General features: G+C 46.1%; 1 long non-coding RNA gene across 1 annotated transcript; it reads right to left on the reverse strand.

Annotated features, from left to right (window-relative positions):
* Nucleotides 1–1,172: 1,172 nt before the first annotated feature.
* LOC136624700 (uncharacterized) lies at nucleotides 1,173–6,217 on the reverse strand. The gene is made up of 3 exons (XR_010792385.1): nucleotides 6,188–6,217; nucleotides 4,932–5,012; nucleotides 1,173–1,390 (listed from the first exon to the last, which is right to left on the reverse strand). It is a non-coding gene; the product is annotated as an uncharacterized lncRNA (long non-coding RNA).
* Between the last annotated feature and the right edge of the window lie 14,078 nt (nucleotides 6,218–20,295).

Raw genomic sequence — 20,295 nt, forward strand, 5'->3', positions numbered from 1 at the left:
TCTTATCTGGATTAGCACGATTACTGTGATGGAAAGTTTATATAAATGTTTGTTTTTTTACTACTTTTGCACAATAAAAACATGTTTTTAAAGAAAACCAATTTAATCTGCATCACTGCAATCTAAGAACCAGAACATTTTTATATTTCCGGCAACATAGTAATTTGAGGTTCTGTTATTTGCAGGAAGACTTGTAGTTTTTATTGCTACCATTTTGAGGTACTTATGACTTTTGGATTGCTTTTTACTACAATTTTGGTTTACAAAGATTGCAATTATTTTAGACAATTTAGATCATTTGAATTTACAACATTACGGTCATATTTAATATCAGGTGGTTTCAGAATTATTCAAACTAACTAAGTTATATAACCGGTTTTGAAGCATAGGTTCAAGTTCCTTTCTTCTGTTACAGTAACCCCTAATAAAATAGTAATAACAACAAAGGACTAAAAGCAAGAAAAAAAATTAGAAGGAAATGGAGGTCATGAGGGTGGGGAGGGGAGGGTAAACACATAGGGGAAGGGAGGGGTGGGGGAGAGAAGGCAATCTATGATACTTCTCCTATGCTCATGGCTAAGTGGGAATGGGCCTCTCTGTTGTCCATGTCGAGGTTATATTTCTCATACATTTGTTGGGGATGGGGAGGATGCACTAGAAGGTAGGCCAGGGTCTACCGGATGGGTCAGGAAGCTAGCTGTTGAATTCCTCAGGTGCATGGTAAGAGAATATTGATATCAAGATGCCCATGTGTTTTCATATAATGTTTAACGGTCCATAAAGATAGCTGCCAACTTCTCATTGACCTTGAGCTAAAGAAACTTTAGATTTCACGAAGTTGATGCTAACTGAAGTTTTCCTCCAGGAGCGAGCGATTGCCAAGCATACTGATAGAAAGCACTAAGATACTCATTTTGTGTATATGTCTGGGGGTGTCAGGCATGCTTCTGCCCAAGAGAGCTTCCCAGGGCGTTTTGTGTAGGGGTATGTTTGTGATGGAGAATATTAGGGTGTAGACCTGAACCCAGAAACGACAGAGCTTTGGGAAGTTCCACAAAATGTGTGGCTCTTCATGACCCTCATATTGACCATGATTGAAATGAATGCTTAAATAATACGTATTGCAAACAGGATTAGACATGGCGTACTGAGCAGAAAAAGACAGACCAGCATTTCAGTTAAGCATGCTTTAATGTATTATTGGCATAACTAATAATAATTATGCTCTTTACAGTTATGAAGCATTGTATTATATTAATGGTTTTATCCATGAAGAAGACCTCCAAGAAGACCTTCAACAGTGTGTAATAGAGGCGCAATAAGTCTCTTTTCTTCACCATTCTCCCTTTTTTGTACATTTTCTTCGTTTTCTGCTTCTTCCTCTTTTTTCCTGTTAGGAGACAGTGTACAATTAATAAAACATTATGCTAATTGTTCCTACATTGTCAATTAATAATATATTGGTATTTATTTGATTTCTAGTCTGCTGCTGCTGTGAAGTGCAGCGATCTCCGTAGGCCCTGATCTGGTGACAATAGAGATAAGTACCAAGTGACAGTCATGGGAGATTTAGTAAAGTCCTGTGAAGAAAACTTATAGAGTAGGTCAGGGTTTTAAAGAAAGGGTCTTATTTTGTGGACAGTAATCTCCATTTCTGGAAAACAGCATACTGAATACCGAAACATCCCTTTGGTTATAATTTTAACATGTTATGGCCAACTTTTCTGAGTTCTGTGCCAGAGGTGTAGCGAGGCTTTTCCTGACTGGGGCAAAGATTTAGTTCAGCGACCTACTATACCATTTTTGCCAAACAACCCTAACAAAATGCCAATATACAATGCAGTTGACTTTTTTTTTCCTATTAAAGTAGATGTATTTGGCTCCCAGGTTGAAAAATGTAGGCACCAAATTACTTTTTTTACTGGCTCTATATATATATATCTTCTTTCTTCTGCATGGCCGATGGGCTCGGGACGTCGGTGGCACGCTGGGCGCATGTGCAGTGCCATCTCCTTTCTTTTAAACTTCTGCTTTCCCACAGTCCTGTGGCATGGACGCAGTGACAGCTGCATCTGTACCGTGGATCCAGACAGCTTCCATTGGCTTCAATGGAAGCCACGGGAGCCGTCCGTGCGGGAAAATCGCACAAAAATGGAGCATGCTGTGGGTGTTTTCCTGCGCGTGCGATCCACCTGTCAGGGAAAAATGACATCCGCAGGTATTTAATTATCTGCGGGTGCCCAATGATTCCCTATGGGCACAGATCGCACGCGTGGGAGACCTGCGCGGATTTAATAAATCTATTTTCCCCATGGACATTGGGCCTAAAGACGAGCTCCCTCCATGTTTTTCGGTTTTGCACTGCTTCTTTCAGTTGTGTGATATCCATGCCAGTATCAGCTGTGACAGTATCAGCCATCGTGTCCTTTGGTGCTATAATACATAGCAGTAATACAGCAGCACAGAGCGATGTTACAGTACCAGAAATATGGCGGCACAATTAGATGTAACACCCGCAATGTGTTCCTATATTATTGATGGTAATACAGCAATACAGTTAGATGATAGTATAATAATGACTTCCTTTCTATATTAGCTGCTTACGGGGACTCTCCACACAGTGACTGAACTGTTGCCTCTCATGCAGATACACAGCAACCAGCTGTCAGTCACTGATGATTATTGTGCCATTTTGCCTAATAGGAGAGCAGACCTGTCCCCACAGAATGCTGCACTTGTATAGGACTGCTTAGTCTGGTTAGAGCTCCCACACACTTGCATTTTTTTAACGCTGCGATATCACTGCGTTTTTTTAACGCAATTGTCAATGGGAATTTCTAATATTAAAAATGCATTGCACAAAAATTGCAAAGCACAAACCTGCGATGGGCTTGTACCATTAGAAAGTCCCATTGACAATCGTGTTAAAAAAAACGCAGCGATATTGCAGTGTTAAAAAAACGCAAGTGGGTGTGAGACCTTACAGGCCCGCTTCATAGCGGTTGTACCAACTGTAATACTTATCTCTTGTCAACAGGTTAGGGATAAAGTGTCTAATTGTGTGGGGTCTGATCACTGGCACTGCCCTGGATTTCAAAATGGGGTTCCTGTATAACCCCTCTGAATGAATGGGGGTCAGTCAGGAGCACTGCTGCTCTATACATGTTAATGGGAGTGACGGAGGTGAGCGCTTGTACTTGGCTCTCCAGCAGTCTGAATAAAATGAAAGGAGCAGCTGCATGCATGTTCGACAACCGCTACATTCATATGGGGGACACAAAATATCTTGTGATTGGTGAATGTCCCAGTAGTTGGACCCTCACCAATAAGACATTTATCCCTGATTATGTTGATTAGGGGTACAAGGTAAACTTTAAACCATACCTGCTGGACAGTCACAGTCCTACAAGTCCCAGCAGGCACTGTCACTGTGGGAATCTCTCAACATTAAAACCATTAGTTTCACCATCCCTCCTTCCATACAGACGGCTTGTTTCCCTCCCCCTTCTTCCCCCTCACCTATAGACAGCTGCTCCAGCCATGGTCACTCCTTAATCACACCCAGTGCATAGTGAGCTGCAAGAAGACTGACCAAATAGGGCACAACTCCACTTTTTGTGTGCTTTTATCCTAATTCAGAGCAGAGGGAAGAGAAGTGCTTAATCTCTGCCTACAGTGTGCAGACAGGAGCCCTTCCCCCCTGCGCCCAGGGCACCATGCCCCGCTTGCCCCCCTCCCAGCACTACTGTCTATGCGCAAGTTAGGACTAGAGATGAGCGAACGTACTCAGATAAGCACTACTCATCCGAGCACCCCGAATCTTTCAGCACGAGTACAGCGGTACTCGGATAAGGCACATTACTCGGACGAGTAGTGCTTATCCGAGTACGTTCGCTCATCTCTAGTTAGGACCAATGTTCCCTTTTGCTACAAAAGTAAGGACATACTAATTCAATGGAAAATGATGGAGGAAAATAAACAGATAAGCAGTGAGATTGTACTTCAAGCATAAAAAGGGATTCTGTCATCTTGAACACGCTGTCCAAACTGCAGGCACCATGTTATAGAGCATGAGGAGCTGAGCAGACTGATATATAGGAATGAATATATATATATATATATATATATATATATATGTATATATTTATTTATTTAGTGATTGATAGCTACCCCTGTATGTGTACTCATACACAGATAATTGTCAATCACTGAGAGCTCCGCCCACTAGACTCTTTAGCTCAGAATGAGCAAAAATATAAATGTGTGAAATGCAAGTTTTATTGAATTTTTCCCCATAAAACTATATATCAGTCTGCTCAGCTCCTCCTGCTCTATAACTTGCTGCCTGCAGTTTGGACAGCGTGTTCAAGCTGACAGACTCCCTTTAAGTTTGGCAGAATATTAATGTTGCTCTAATATGCTCACAAGTTAGGTTGCCACCCATTCCATTAACAAATACTGGCCAGGTTTGGCCGGCTTTACACAGGTGTATTATATATAATACGCAGAGAATAGAACCCATTCATTTCAAACCCATATCAGAACCAAAAGTAAATTGGTCAGTGGGAGTCGGACCTCTGAGACCCCGGGAATGACTCTGCTTTATTGCTGCAGATACTTCCAGGTTCTTCCTGCACAGTGCTGCCCCCTCATTACACTGAGCAGGAACTGCAGCATGACCCCGTTACTTAAATGGAGCTCTACTGTCATTCCCAACCTAGGAGCTTTCGGAAGCACATCTGTGCAGGAACAAACAGAGAAGGGGCTGCAACATTACACCAGTGTATCTGCCCCTTCATTCCCAGGATCTGTGGGTGTCTCAGCGGTCGGACCCCATGAAGCAGTATGTGATAGCATATCCTAGTTATATACCATCACTGTATGAGATGGGAATAACTCTCTAATACGTTGTATATTATATGAGTACTTACTCTTCCTCACAGATGGAAAGTGAGACTAATCCAAGGAAGAGAACAAGGAGAAGAGACTTCTTCAAGAAAGCCATGTTTTATCTGTAAAAATACATTTAAATTGAAATGTAAAAAAAACAAAAAAGCAACTTACTGTCTAAAATATTTCACGCTATTCTTAGTTTATCTCTAGTAGTACTGTCAGTGTTAGGGCTCATTTACTCGGGCATATATATTTTTCACTCTCTAAATATGCAATGTCCTCACAGACCAAAAATGTTCTATTTCCTACGAATTTTGGCCCTTCTGCAGTATTTTCGCATGCGTGTTCACTGCATATTTGCACTGGCTCATATACTTCTATGACCTATTTTGGTGCATAATACACCCCAAAGTACAACATGCTGCATAATTTTCCACGTGAGTGAAAATCATGTAAAAAATACAGGCGTATGTAATTATACCTATAAGAATGAGCGCTGAGTAGAAGATTTTAATGTATTTATTTATTCATATTACTTATGTATCTCCAACATATTTTGCTGTACGGCGCTCGTCATCATACACATCAGTCCCGCTCCACATTGAGCTCACAGTCCTATCTCAGAAATATATAGGGAGAATATCAAAAATCTAGAACATTTCTCCTGAGAACTCTACATTGTTCTGTTCCTCTGTTGTTCTACTAGGAATTCATGAATACATCGACAACTGGGGGTGAAAGAGGTTTTCTGGGCAAAACACTTTTCATGACTAATCCTAAGGATAAATCAGTAGCAAATCACTGGGGACCCACTGCTCAGGATCCCCAGCGATCACCTGATTACCCAGCCTGCTCTCAGTACAGCAGTCTAGATGTACATCATAGGGGACGGGAGAGCAAGTGCCCTAGCTGGATTCACTCCCTTATTGCAGTTGGGGTCCTGACCCATGTAACTACAGTCTGTCACTGTCCAGTTAGTGTTGACAGAGGAATCTGCGTATGGACCCACACCGTTGACAGTTGGAAAGGTTCTTGTTGTCAACTTTTGCATTAACTTCTAGTAGGAATAACAGAGGAACAGTGCAGTACAGAGTAATAAGAATAGATACTCCAGGAATTATATTTGATGGGAATACAAGTATAAACTATAACAACTACATCAGGACAGCTGACAGATCATCTTAATAACATTCTACATGGTTTCTGACCTAATTTTGGAATTGTGCTGAAATAAAGTACAAAATACATAACATAAAAATAAAATATATTTTAAATATAAAGCCACAATACATACCGTGTGATTCAGTAAGTACTGAGTGCAGAATACTGCAGGATCGTTGATTTCTTGGGATGAACATGCTGGTTAATATAGCAGCTACTTGGGGTGGGATCATAAATCCACAATAATGACTACACTGCAGGGAAGAGAACTCTGTTTGTTTTTCTCATCCACTTCTTTGTATTGTGGGTCACATTTTTGACGAACTTTTCCCATGATTTAGAATTGTGAGACATATTTTAATATGTTGAGTCATTTGCAAATACTGTTTGCCGGCTCAATTCTGTAACCCCTTCCTGCTGCAGCTCTTTTTATTTTCTTATTTTTCCTTTTTCTAACATCCCTACTTTAAAAAATCATAACTTTTTAACTTTTCAGGTAACATGACTACACAAAGGGTTTCTTTTGCAGAAATTGCATTTTTCAATGCCACCATTTAATGTAGCATATAATATAATGGAAAACATAAAATTTTCTAAGTGGGGCACAATGGAAAAAAATGCAATTGCACCATTTTTGGAGGGTTCTGTATTTACAGCATTCTTATCACATTCACCCTGAGCAAAAGATGCACTATACCCAGGACAAAGGTTCACCCAAGGAGCAGAACTCGGAATAGAGTTTCATACTATATAATCTAAACAAAAGGGGGACAAGACAACCTCGCCCCGACTACCAGGACAGGAACCGCCCAGCCTAAAAATCAGGTTATTGCCTTGATAAAGTTGTCTCAATGTGTTGTGACTCGGCTACTAACTCTAGCAACTAAAAGAAGGAAAACACTAATGAATAAATAAAAGCACCGCTTATCTTTACAGCAGAACTCCTACAATCACAAACAAATTATTTCCACAAAGACTGAGAAAATAATCAGCAACAACCAGACATAAAAGCAAACTTAAATAATGACCGAGGCAATGCAACTGGACAGACAGCGTTCCACAAACATCAGGGTAAAATCCACGTACGAAACAAAAGAGCAAAATCAGTGAGAATACAAATACATGTAACAGTGCAGCCAGTCTGTCTACGCATCGAAATCACCATGCCACGACTCTGTTGCGGCCGACAGACCGTGACAGTGCCCCTCCTCTGCGTAAGGGCCACGGGGCATGTAGGACACGGTTTATTAGAATTACACCAATGAAAAGTCTTAGCAAGTTGATCAGCTTTGAGATTGCCGCCTGGAACTCGCATTCTTTCCTCGGGTCCTTACTTCTGCAAGTGCACCAAATACTGCAAGGAATTCCTTACACGGCGAGAGCCAGTAATTTGACTGACTTCAAACTTCCCAAAACTTAAAGGGGTTGTCCCGCGCCGAAACGGGGTTTTTTTTTTTTTTAACCCCCCCCCCCCCCCTTGTTCGGCGCGAGACAACCCCGATGCAGGGGTTAAAAAAAACAACCCGCTCAGCGCTTACCTGAATCCCGGCGGTCCGGCGTCTTCATACTTACCTGCTGAAGATGGCCGCCGGGGTCTGCTCCCTCCGTGGACCGCAGCTCTTCTGTGCGGTCCATTGCCGATTCCAGCCTCCGGATTGGCTGGAATCGGCACGTGACGGGGCGGAGCTACACGGAGCCGGCATTCTGCACGAGCGGCTCCATTGAAGAGAGCAGAAGACCCGGACTGCGCAAGCGCGGCTAATTTGGCCATCGGGGGGCGAAAATTAGTCGGCTCCATGGGAACGAGGACGCTAGCAACGGAGCAGGTAAGTAAAAAACTTTTTATAACTTCTGTATGGCTCATAATTAATGCACAATGTACATAACAAAGTGCATTAATATGGCCATACAGAAGTGTATAAACCCACTTGCTGCCGTGGGACAACCCCTTTAACAAAATTCCCAGCTAAAAGAACTGGAGGAGGTGGGACTCTATATTCACTGGATCATTGTACGTCCTAATTAGTGATTTGTGATAAACATCAGTTATCTTAAGAGAACCAGGCATCTCCAGTCAAAATGAAACAGGGTTAATAATCTCCTTGACCAATAAAAAAGGGGGCCCAGTTTAAAAAAAGGGTACTTTCAGCTCAATATTTTTAGTAGATAACCACAGCAAATCACCAACTCGAGAAATAATCCCCTCCGACCGCCTGCTATCTGCCCCCTTCTTGTAGTTTTCTTAGAGATCTGCTATGGTTTCTCTGCACTTCCACTCAAACATTCCTGAGATGAAATGAAAATTCATTCTCTTTTGGTAACTCAGAAAGAAATCTTGAAAAAGAACCAAAATACAAATGATACCCATAATTGCAAAGCAGGGTGAAGTGCCTGTTGACTCCAAATAGCTATTATCCAATGCAAACTCTGCCAAAAATAAAAACCACAACCGCTCCTCCTAATTGTCAGAGATAAAACACATCAAATGTTGCTCAAGACTCTGATTACATCTTTCAGTTTGACCATTAGTCAGCATGATAAGTAGAGGGAAAAGACAGTTGTACTTTCACTCGATGGCACATGATACGCTAGAATCTAGGAACAAACTGGACACCCCGATATCAGAGACGATATCAGACGGCAACCCGTATAACGGACCACATGAGTCAAGAACAGTCTAGCTAAGGTTTTAGCTTTAGTAAGACTAGACACATCTTGCTAAATCAGTCCACCATTACCCAAGCCATTATGTTGCCCGATACAGGCAAAGGTAATAACTTCCCAGCCGATAGATTCCGAGTAGCCTTGGAACTCACAAGGAAGAGACAACCCCCGCAGGAAGAGACAAAGCTGAAAAAAAATCCAGTCTAATGGACATTCCTGGTTATTAACCTCCTAGAATTGTTGATTCCCGGATGACCTGCTAGAACAGAACTTTGCATTTTAGACAGTAACTGGAGTCTTAGATGTATTGAAACAAAAAACCTTCCCTCTGGAAGGTTTGGAGGGGCAAAATATTGTGTCTTACGGATCGGCTCCTCCAAATCCAAAGAAACTGAAGACACAACAACCTCTTCAGGCAGAATGGGGACAGTTGGTATACCTTGTATATTACAATATTGATAAGTGCTTCATAGATTTCATTAAAGTCCAGCTGGAGGCTAATTGGATCATTTGCATTCCTGTGATATCAAGTTTCAATATTTAGTGTACAGTTAGAGTCACTGCTCAGCAAACAAGGAATCTCTCCTTATAGAGCTCCTGCCCACGGGCAGATATTTACTGCAGAATGTGGGGTGGGATATCGCAATGTGGCTCCGCAGCAAATAGCACCCATAGCATGCTATGGGAAATCGATTCTTCCTCCACACTTGTGGAAACGAATTGCGGTCTCTGCAAGCAGAGGAAAATTCACAGCATGCTGCATTTTTCCACGGATTCCACGCAGACTGCTTCCATTGAAGTCAATAGAAGCCGTCCGATCTGCAGCCCGTCTGCAATGAACATTGCGAACAGGTCGCGGATTTGGTGGTGTCGCTTAATAATGGCACGGGAAAAATAATTCGAGAAAAAAGAAATCTATACTGCGCATGCATTTTATATATACACTGTCATTCCAATTACTTACAACGAGATGCAACTTGGCGTCCCCGCGTTCCAATTCATGACATAATGGATGTGGGAAAGATTCCCTTCTCTCTAACGTCAATTGGAACGCGGAGACGCCAAGTTGCACCTCGTCGTAAGTCATTGGAATGACAGTGTATATATAAAATGTAATTGTGTAACAATGTATTAAGCTTGACAAAGGCACAATAATAGTGCTGAAAAGCGTAGTGAATAGAGATGAGCGAACGTACTCGTCCGAGCTTGATACTCGTTCGAGTATTAGCGTGTTCGAGATGCTCGTTACTCGTAACGAGTACCACGCGATGTTCGGGTTACTTTCACTTTCATCTCTGAGACGTTAGCGCTCTTTTCTGGCCAATTGAAAAGACAGGGAAGGCATTACAACTTCCCCCTGCGACGTTCAAGCCCTATACCACCCCCCTGCAGTGAGTGGCTGGCGAGATCAGGTGTCACCCGAGTATAAAAATCGGCCCCTCCCGCGGCTCGCCACAGATGCGTTCTGACATAGAGGAGGGAAAGTGCTATCTTGTTGGAGCTGCTATAGGGAGAGTGTTAGGAGTATTTTAGGCTTCAAGAACCCCAACGGTCCTTCTTAGGGCCACATCTAACCGTGTGCAGTACTGTGGAGGCTGCTTTTTGCAGTGTTGCACTTTTTTTTTTTTTGGTATATCGGCCATGCAGAGCATTGCGCCCTGCAGTAATACTCCAGGGACAGAAGCGCTTAGGCAGGGACAGAAGACATATTGATTGAATATAGGCAGTGGGCCTTTGCAAAAAAATTTGGGGAAAAAAATCTATTTGGGGCTGCCTGTGAGTGTCCTCAGTGTTCTGGGTCTGTGCTGGGTGTAGTAGTTCTCCAAATTCATACGCAGCCAGCTAAGTGTTACAGCGGGCTTGCGCAAAATTATTTCCTGGCTCTGTCTGGGCTCTGAAATCACCACTGTATTGCAGTTCACAGTGCAACACTCTGCAGTTCTGTGACATACCCCAGGGCCAGAATCGCTTAGGCAGGGACAGAAGACATATTGATTATTAATTGAATATAGGCAGTGGGCCTTTGCAAAAAAATTTGTGGAAAAAAATCTATTTGGGCTGCCTGTGAGTGTCCTCAGTGTTCTGGGTCTGTGCTGGGTGTAGTAGTTCTCCAAATTCATACGCAGCCAGCTAAGTGTTACAGCAGGCTTGCGCAAAATTATTTCCTGGCTCTGTCTGGGCTCTGAAATCACCGCTGTATTGCAGTTCACAGTGCAACACTCTGCAGTTCTGTGACATACCCTAGGGCCAGAAGCGCTTAGGCAGGGACAGAAGACATATTGATTGAATATAGGCAGTGGGCCTTTGCAAAAAAATTTGTGGAAAAAAATCTATTTGGGGCTGTCTGTGAGTGTCCTCAGTGTTCTGGGTCTGTGCTGGGTGTAGTAGTTCTCCAAATTCATACGCAGCCAGCTAAGTGTTACAGCAGGCTTGCACAAAATTATTTCCTGGCTCTGTCTGGGCTCTGAAATCACCGCTGTATTGCAGTTCACACTGCAACACTCTGCAGTTCTGTGACATACCCCAGGGCCAGAAGCGCTTAGGCAGGGACAGAAGAGAGAAGGCATATTGATTGAATATAGGCAGTGGGACTTTGCAAAAAAATTTGTGGAAAAAAATCTATTTGGGCTGCCTGTGAGTGTCCTCAGTGTTCTGGGTCTGTGCTGGGTGTAGTAGTTCTCCAAATTCATACGCAGCCAGCTAAGTGTTACAGCAGGCTTGCGCAAAATTATTTCCTGGCGTTCCGTAAGCGAAGTCAGCCTCCAACCACAGGCCAATAAGCGGCACATTTAATTACAGCGTTCTGTTTCTGCATTACTGGTAATACAGCATGCTGAGGGGTAGGGGTAGGCCTAGAGGACGTGGATGCGGGGTGTGGGCACAGGCCGAGCTCCTGATCCAGGTGTATCGCAGCCGACTGCTGCGGGATTAGGAGAGAGGCACGTTTCTGGCGTCCCCACATTCATCGCACAATTAATGGGTCCACGCGGTAGACCTTTATTAGAAAATGAGCAGTGTGAGCAGGTCCTGTCGTGGATGGCAGAAAGTGCTTCCAGCAATCTATCGTCCACCCACAGTTCTGCGCCGTCCACTGCTGCAACTCAGAATCCTCTGGCTGCTGCTCCTCCTTCCTCCCAGCCTCCTCACTCCATTACAATGAGACATTCTGAGGAGCGGGCAGACTCCCAGGAACTGTTCTCAGGCCCCTGCTCAGATTGGGCAGCAGTGGTTCCTTTCCCACCAGAGGAGTTTATCGTGACTGATGCCCAACCATTGGAAAGTTCCCGGGGTCCGGGGCATGAGGCTGGGGACTTCCGCCAACTGTCTCAAGACCTTTCAGTGGGTGAGGAGGACGATGACGTTGAGACACAGTTGTCTATCAGTGAGGTAGTAGTAAGGGCAGTAAGTCCGAGGGAGGAGCGCACAGAGGATTCGGAGGAAGAGCAGCAGGACAATGAGGTGACTGACCCCACCTGGTTTGCTACGCCTACTGAGGACAGGTCTTCAGAGGGGGAGGCAAGGGCAGCAGCAGGGCAGGTTGCAAGAGGCAGTGCGGTGTCCAGGAGTAGAGGCAGGGCCAGACCGAATAATCCACCAATTGTTTCCCAAAGCGCCCCCTCGCGCCATGCCACCCTGCAGAGGCCGAGGTGCTCAAAGGTCTGGCAGTTTTTCACTGAGAGTGCAGACGACCGACGAACAGTGGTGTGCAACCTTTGTCGCGCCAAGTTCAGCCGGGGAGCCACCACCACCAGCCTCACCACCACCAGCATGCGCAGACATATGATGGCCAAGCACCCCACAAGGTGGGACGAAGGACGTTCACCGCCTCCGGTTTGCACGGCTGCCTCTCCCCCTGTGCCCCAACCTGCCACTGAGATCCAACCCCGCTCTGAGGACACAGGCACTACCGTCTCCTGGCCTGCACCCACACCCTCACCTCCGCTGTCCTCGGCCCCATCCACCAATGTCTCTCAGCGCACCGTCCAGCCGTCGCTAGCGCGTGTTTGAGCGCAAGCGCAAGTACGCCGCCACGCACCCGCACGCTCAAGCGTTAAACATGCACATAGCCGAATTTATCAGCCTGGAGATGCTGCCATATAGGGTTGTGGAAACGGAGTCCTTCAAAAATATGATGGCGGCGGCGGCCCCGCGATACTCAGTTCCCAGTCGCCACTACTTTTCCCGATGTGCCGTCCCAGCCCTGCACGACCACGTCTCCCGCAACATTGTACGTGCCCTCACCAACGCGGTTACTGCCAAGGTCCACTTAACAACGGACACGTGGACAAGCACAGGCGGGCAGGACCACTATATCTCCCTGACGGCACATTGGGTCAATTTAGTGGAGGCTGGGACCGAGTCAGAGCCTGGGGCCGCTCACGGCCTACCCACCCCCAGAATTGCGGGCCCCAGCTCGGTGCTGGTATCTGCGGCGGTGTATGCTTCCTCCACTAAAGCACCCTCCTCCTCCAACGCAACCTCTGTCTCGCAATCAAGATGTGTCAGCAGCAGCAGCACGTCGCCAGCAGTCGGTGTCGCGCGGCATGGCAGCACAGCGGTGGGCAAGCGTCAGCAGGCCGTGCTGAAACTACTCAGCTTAGGAGATAAGAGGCACACGGCCCATGAACTGCTGCAGGGTCTGACTGAGCAGACCGACCGCTGGCTTGCGCCGCTGAGCCTCCAACCGGGCATGGTCGTGTGTGACAACGGCCGTAACCTGGTGGCGGCTCTGCAGCTCGGCAGCCTCACGCACGTGCCATGCCTGGCCCACGTCTTTAATTTGGTGGTTCAGCGCTTTCTGAAAAGCTACCCACGCTTGTCAGACCTGCTCTGAAAGGTGCGCCGGCTCTGCGCACATTTCCGCAAGTCCCACACGGACGCTGCCACCCTGCGCACCCTGCATCATCGGTTTAATCTACCAGTGCACCGACGGCTGTGCGACGTGCCCACACGGTGGATCTCTACGCTCCACATGTTGGGGCGCAGTGGGAGTCAGCCTCCTCAATTCTTTTCAGAAAAGTGGGCCTGGTTGGCAGACATCTGCCAGGTCCTTGGAAAGTTTGAGGAGTCTACCCAGGTGGTGAGCGGCGATGCTGCAATCATTAGCGTCACCATTCCTCTGCTATGCCTCTTGAGAAGTTCCCTGCAAAGCATAAAGGCAGACGCTTTGCGCTCGGAAACAGAGCCGGGGGAAGACAGTATGTCGCTGGATAGTCAGAGCACCCTCCTGTCTATATCTCAGCGCGTTGAGGAGGGGGAGGAGGAGCATGAGGAGGATGAGGAGGAGGGGGAAGACACAGCTTGGCCCACTGCTGAGGGTACACATGCTGCTTGCCTGTCATCCTTTCAGCGTGTATGGCCTGAGGAGGAGGAAGAGAAGGAGGAGGAGGATCCTGAAAGTGATCTTCCTAGTGAGGACAGCCATGTGTTGCCTACAGGTACCCTGGCACACATGGCTGACTTCATGTTAGGATGCCTTTCTCGTGACCCTCGCGTTACACGCATTCTGGCCACTACGGATTACTGGGTGTAAACACTGCTTGACCCACGGTATAAGGAGAACCTTTCCACTCTCATACCCGAAGAGGAAAGGGGTTCGAGAGTGATGCTATACCACAGGACCCTGGCGGACAAACTGATGGTAAAATTCCCATCCGACAGCGCTAGTGGCCGAAGGCGCAGTTACGAGGGCCAGGTAGCAGGGGAGGCGCGAAGATCAGTCAGCATGTACAGCACAGGCAGGGCAACACTCTCTAAGGCCCTTGACAGCTTTATGGCTCCCCAGCAAGACTGTGTCACCGCTCCCCAGTCAAGGCTGAGTCGGCGGGAGCACTGTAAAAGGATGGTGAGGGAGTACGTAGCCGATCGCACGACCGTCCTCCGTGACGCCTCTGCCTCCTACAACCACTGGGTGTCGAAGCTGGACACGTGGCCTGAACTCGCGCTGTATGCCCTGGAGGTGCTTGCTTGTCCTGCGGCTAGCGTCTTGTCAGAGAGGGTGTTTAGTGCGGCTGGGGGAATCATCACAGATAAGCGTACCCGCCTGTCAACCGACAGTGCCGACAGGCTTACACTCATCAAGATGAACAAAGCCTGGATTTCCCCAGACTTCTCTTCTCCACCAGCGGACAGCAGCGATACCTAAGCAATACGTAGGCTGCACCCGCGGATGGAAGCATCGTTCTGTATCCCCATCAAAAACGGGGACCTTTTTGCTTCATCAATCTGTGTATAATATTCCTCCTCCTCCTCCTCCTCCTGCTCCTCCTCCTGAAACCTCACATAATCACGCCGAACGGGCAATTTTTCTTAGGCCCACAAGGCTCAGTCATATAATTTTTTTAAACAATTTTTAGACGTTTCAATGCTCATTAAAGCGTTGAAACTTTCACCTGAACCAATTTTTATTTTAACTGGGCTGCCTCCAGGCCTAGTTACCAATTAAGCCACATTAACCAAAGCAATTAATGGGTTTCACCTGCCCTCTTGGTTGGGCATGGGCAATTTTTCTCAGGTACATTAGTACTGTTGATACACCAATTTTTGGGGGCCCTCGCCTACAGTGTAATCAAATTAATTTTTAGCCCACTTGCATTACAGCTGACGTTACATCAGCTGTGTTGGGCACTGCAATGGGATGTATTTATGTACCGCCGTTGGGTTCCAGGGAGCCACCCATGCTGTGGGTCCCCAGGGAGTTGTAACTGCATGTGTCCACTTCTAAAGAATCCCAATCTGACTGGGGCATGCAGTGTGGGCCGAAGCCCACCTGCATTAAGCACGACATTACCTCAGCTGTGTTGGGCAATGCAATGGGATATATTTATGTACCGCCGGTGGGTTCCAGGGAGCCACCCATGCCGTGGGTCCACACGAAGTTGTAACTGCATGTGTCCACTTCTAAAGAACCCCAGTCTGACTGGGGCATGCAGTGTGGGCCGAAGCCCACCTGCATTAAGCACGACATTACCTCAGCTGTGTTGGGCAATGCAATGGGATATATTTATGTACCGCCGGTGGCTTCCTGGCACCCACCCATGCTGTAGGTCCACAGGGAGTTGTGACTGCATGTGTCCACTTCTAAAGAACCGCAGTCTGACTGGGGCATGCAGTGTGGGCCGAAGCCCACCTGCATTAAGCACGACATTACCTCAGCTGTGTTGGGCAATGCAATGGGATATATTTATGTACCGCCGGTGGGTTCCAGGGAGCCACCCATGCCGTGGGTCCACACGAAGTTGTAACTGCATGTGTCCACTTCTAAAGAACCCCAGTCTGACTGGGGCATGCAGTGTGGGCCGAAGCCCACCTGCATTAAGCACGACATTACCTCAGCTGTGTTGGGCAATGCAATGGGATATATTTATGTACCGCCGGTGGCTTCCTGGCACCCACCCATGCTGTAGGTCCACAGGGAGTTGTGACTGCATGTGTCCACTTCTAAAGAACCGCAGTCTGACTGGGGCATGCAGTGTGGGCCGAAGCCCACCTGCATTAAGCACGACATTACCTCAGCTGTGTTGGGCAATGCAATGGGATATATTTATGTACCGCCGGTGGGTTCCAGGGAGCCACCCATGCCGTGGGTCCACACGAAGTTGTAACTGCATGTGTCCACTTCTAAAGAACCCCAGTCTGAATGGGGCATGCAGTGTGGGCCGAAGCCCACCTGCATTAAGCACGACATTACCTCAGCTGTGTTGGGCGATGCAATGGGATATATTTATGTACCGCCGGTGGGTTCCAGGGAGCCACCCATGCTGTGGGTGCACACGGAATTCCCATTGCGGAGTTGTACCTGCCTGTGACTATTTATAAAAAACCGCGGTCTGACTGGGGCATGCAGACACCTTGAGAGAATGAATAGTGTGTGGCACATAGGTTCCCCATTGCTATGCCCACGTGTGCAGCTCCAGATGGAGGTGGCACAGGATTGGATTTCTCATTGCTTCTGTACAGCATTGTGGACTATCACCCCGCCCCTTTTAAAGAGGGTCGCTGCCTAGCCATGCCAACCCTCTGCAGTGTGTTCCTGCGGTTCCTCCTCATGGCAGACGCACTTATAAATAGACATGAGGGTGGCGTGGCATGAGGGCAGCTGAAGGCTGTGCAGGGACAGTTTGGTGTGCGCTGTGGACACTGGGTCGTGGGGGTGGGGGGTTGGGCAGCATGTTACCCAGGAGAAGTGGCAGCGGAGTGTCATGCAGGCAGTGATTGTGCTTTGTTGGAGGTAGTGTGGTGCTTAGCTAAGGTATGCATTGCTAATGAGGGCTTTTCAGAAGTAAAAGTTGTTGGGAGGGGGGGGGCCCACTCTTGCCGCTATTATGGCTTAATAGTGGGACCTGGGAACTTGAGATGCAGCCCAACATGTAGCCCCTCGCCTGCCCTATCTGTTGCTGTGTCGTTCGCATCACTTTCTTGAATTGCCCAGATTTTCACAAACGAAAACCTTAGCGAGCATCGGCGATATACAAAAATGTTCGGGTCGCCCATTGACTTCAATGGGGTTCGTTATTCGAAACGAACCCTCGAGCATCGCGAAAAGTTCGTCTCGAGTAACGAGCACCCGAGCATTTTGGTGCTCGCTCATCTCTAGTAGTGAAAGAAAAGATTTTATTAATAGAAGTTTATAGTTCATAATGGCGTGGGTATGTTTCAAATAGTACATAGTGATATTCCTGAACTGGCTTTGCCTGAGAGCAAAAGCCTGTGTTACCCTGGACGCCTCTCCTCCACCGAGGAGACAGTGGGCGGAAAATAAACTTCTTAAAGCCCACGTGGACAACAGGTGCTGGAGGGTTTTCCCAGAAAGACAGGTTAACCCTTAAAGCACCAGGTGAGTTGCATATTCACCTTCCACTTTTATATTTGTAAAATTGCTTGAGGCGCATTCTGATTTTATATAATTACAGTAGTAATTGCAAACCTTTTGCGACATAGGAAATCCTTATAAAGTAAATTTAGCAATAATAACCTGATAATGGAATCTCAAGGTAGGAATAAACCATCCAAGATTATCTATATTATATGAGCCGGCTTCTAGTAACTTGTGATATATTAACAAACTTATGATAAATGTCATTTGAACTCCCACATGACAAAGAAAGCAATATTTGCAAACGTTTAAGTGTATTAAGATTTAACACTGACATTAATACAGTAAATAGAGAAAGTAAACCCAGTGTGACATGTTTTACAGGGTGAGTTGCTTTTTACAAGAAAACAATTTTTTGACCTTACAATATAATTGATTTTGATAGATGAAACATGGCTTAATTTAAAAAAATGGATAAATAAATACAACTCTTCTCCTTGTACTAGTGTTTTAATTATGACTTTTCCATGTTTTGAGCACACCTTTATCATTTTCCCTACCTACACAAAACTCTTTATCCTGTTGCTACTCCCATTTCAGTTCACTGTGCCGGCCTTCCTGGACCCTGGTTTGGCAGGGAACTTCTTACATATGGCTGTTGTGGATCGCTTCCAAATCCCTATTCAACATCTTGGGAGACCTTTCGTGGTGGCATCTGTTGATGGGAGTTCCCTTTTTGAGACCATTCAGTTCGTTTCAGAGCCTCTGGGTCTGAAATTGAACTTTCTCCACTCAGAAAGGATTTCCTTGCTGGTCCTTCCGAGGTCCACCAGCTCCCTATTGTTGGGTCTGCCCTGGCTTCATCTTCATAATCCCACCTTGGATTCGAAGTCTGGGGAGGTTTAACGTTAGGGGTCATCCTGTCATTCCTAGTGCCTGCTTCCTATACAACCTGTTCTATGCCCCCTGTGCCTCAGAAACCCCAGGGACTGCCGGAGGCCTACTATGGTTTGGTTGATGTCTTCAACAAGAAAAAGGCAGAATGTCTGCCACTACATCGTCCTTATGACTGCCCAATTGATCTGCTGCCAGGTTTCTTACCTTCTCGAGGCAGGGTATACCCTCTGTCCCTGCCTGAGACCCAAGCTGCGGCAGAGTACATCAAAGACAATCTTCAGGCGTAATACACTGAGGGAATTTTTTTGCCTCTTTTAGGCAATTTTTCTAGTCAAAGTGCTAACGACCACTTGTCCGTCAGTCCGTGTGTGTTGTGTGAGTTACATGCAGAGCCTGACAGCATCTATGATGATGTCACCATCATGTAACGAGTTACCGGATCTTAGCTCCTCCCCTGATCACATGACATAATCACAGGTCTTTTATCCTTCTTGTGCACTGAATGAGGGATTATGGGCGGCCCACATTCCCCACAAACTCCTGCAGCCTCAGTTGCTATGGATATAGCAGTAATAAATCTGGAAGTTTGTACCTGGTTGTGTGACTGCTGCACACCTGTGTGGAGACTCCAATAAATGACACCTCACAAATTTACACAACAATAGATCATGTGCAGACAGGACCTGTGATGATCTTGAACAATGTAGTGTTAGTCAGCAGCACTCAAAGCAGCATATAATCAGTAAATGGCATCCAAAGCCACTTATGCACCATAACTGAAGAGTCAGAGCCTGTGACTCAATTATAAAGTCCACAATTTCAAAGAAGGGTGACAGCATACCAGGTGCACAAATAAATTTCTTTTTATTCCGCCATTTTCGCAACTTTTCGACCCCTTGTCAAGCAGTAAAGCTTGACTTAGACCCCATGGTGAGTTACACATTCACCTTCCACTTTTATATTTGTAAAATTGCTCGAGGCGCATTCTGATTTTATATAATTACAGTAGTAATTGCAAACCTTTTGCGACACAGGAAATCCTTATAAAGTAAATTTAGCAATAATAACCTGATAATGGAATCTCAAGGTAGGAATAAACCATCCAAGATTATCTATATTATATAAGCCGGCTTCTAGTAACTTGTGATATATTAACAACCTTATGATAAATGTCATTTGAACTCCCACATGACAAAGAAAGCAATATTTGCAAACGTTTAAGTGTATTAAGATTTAACACTGACATTAATACAGTAAATAGAGAAAGTAAACCCAGTGTGACATGTTTTACAGGGTGAGTTGCTTTTTACAGGAAAACAATTTTTTGACCTTTCAATATAATTGTTTTTGATAGATGAAACATAGCCTAATTTAACCCCTTCCCGCTCCACAATGTACCAGTACGTCATGGGAGCCTGGTACTTCTCGCAACATGACGTACCGGTACGTCATCGGGATAGCGCGAGATCATGACTGACCTCGCGCTATCCCGCAGCGGGAGCCGGCTGTCAGTCACAGCTGGCATCCCGCTGCAACATGCTGAGATGCGACCCCCCCCCCCCCGCTGTTAACCCCTTCCCTGCCACGATCTAAGTAGATCGCGGCAGGGAAAGAGTTCACAGAGGGAGCTCTGCCATGCCTTATCACAGCGATCATAGGTACAGTGCTGCAAGTCCCTTAGAGGGACTCAAATTGTGTGAAAAAAAGATTTAAAAAATGTAAAAAAAAAAGTTTAAAAAACCCTTTTTTTGTGCTTTTTTTAATGTTAGCATAAAAAAAGGTAAAGAAAAATTAAAACCCCACATATTTGGTATTGACGCGTCCGTAACGACGTGTACAAAAAGTTGAACTTACCCAACACCCAA

Source organism: Eleutherodactylus coqui, chromosome 4 (genome assembly GCF_035609145.1).
Source record: "Eleutherodactylus coqui strain aEleCoq1 chromosome 4, aEleCoq1.hap1, whole genome shotgun sequence".
Classification (NCBI taxonomy): domain Eukaryota; kingdom Metazoa; phylum Chordata; class Amphibia; order Anura; family Eleutherodactylidae; genus Eleutherodactylus; species Eleutherodactylus coqui.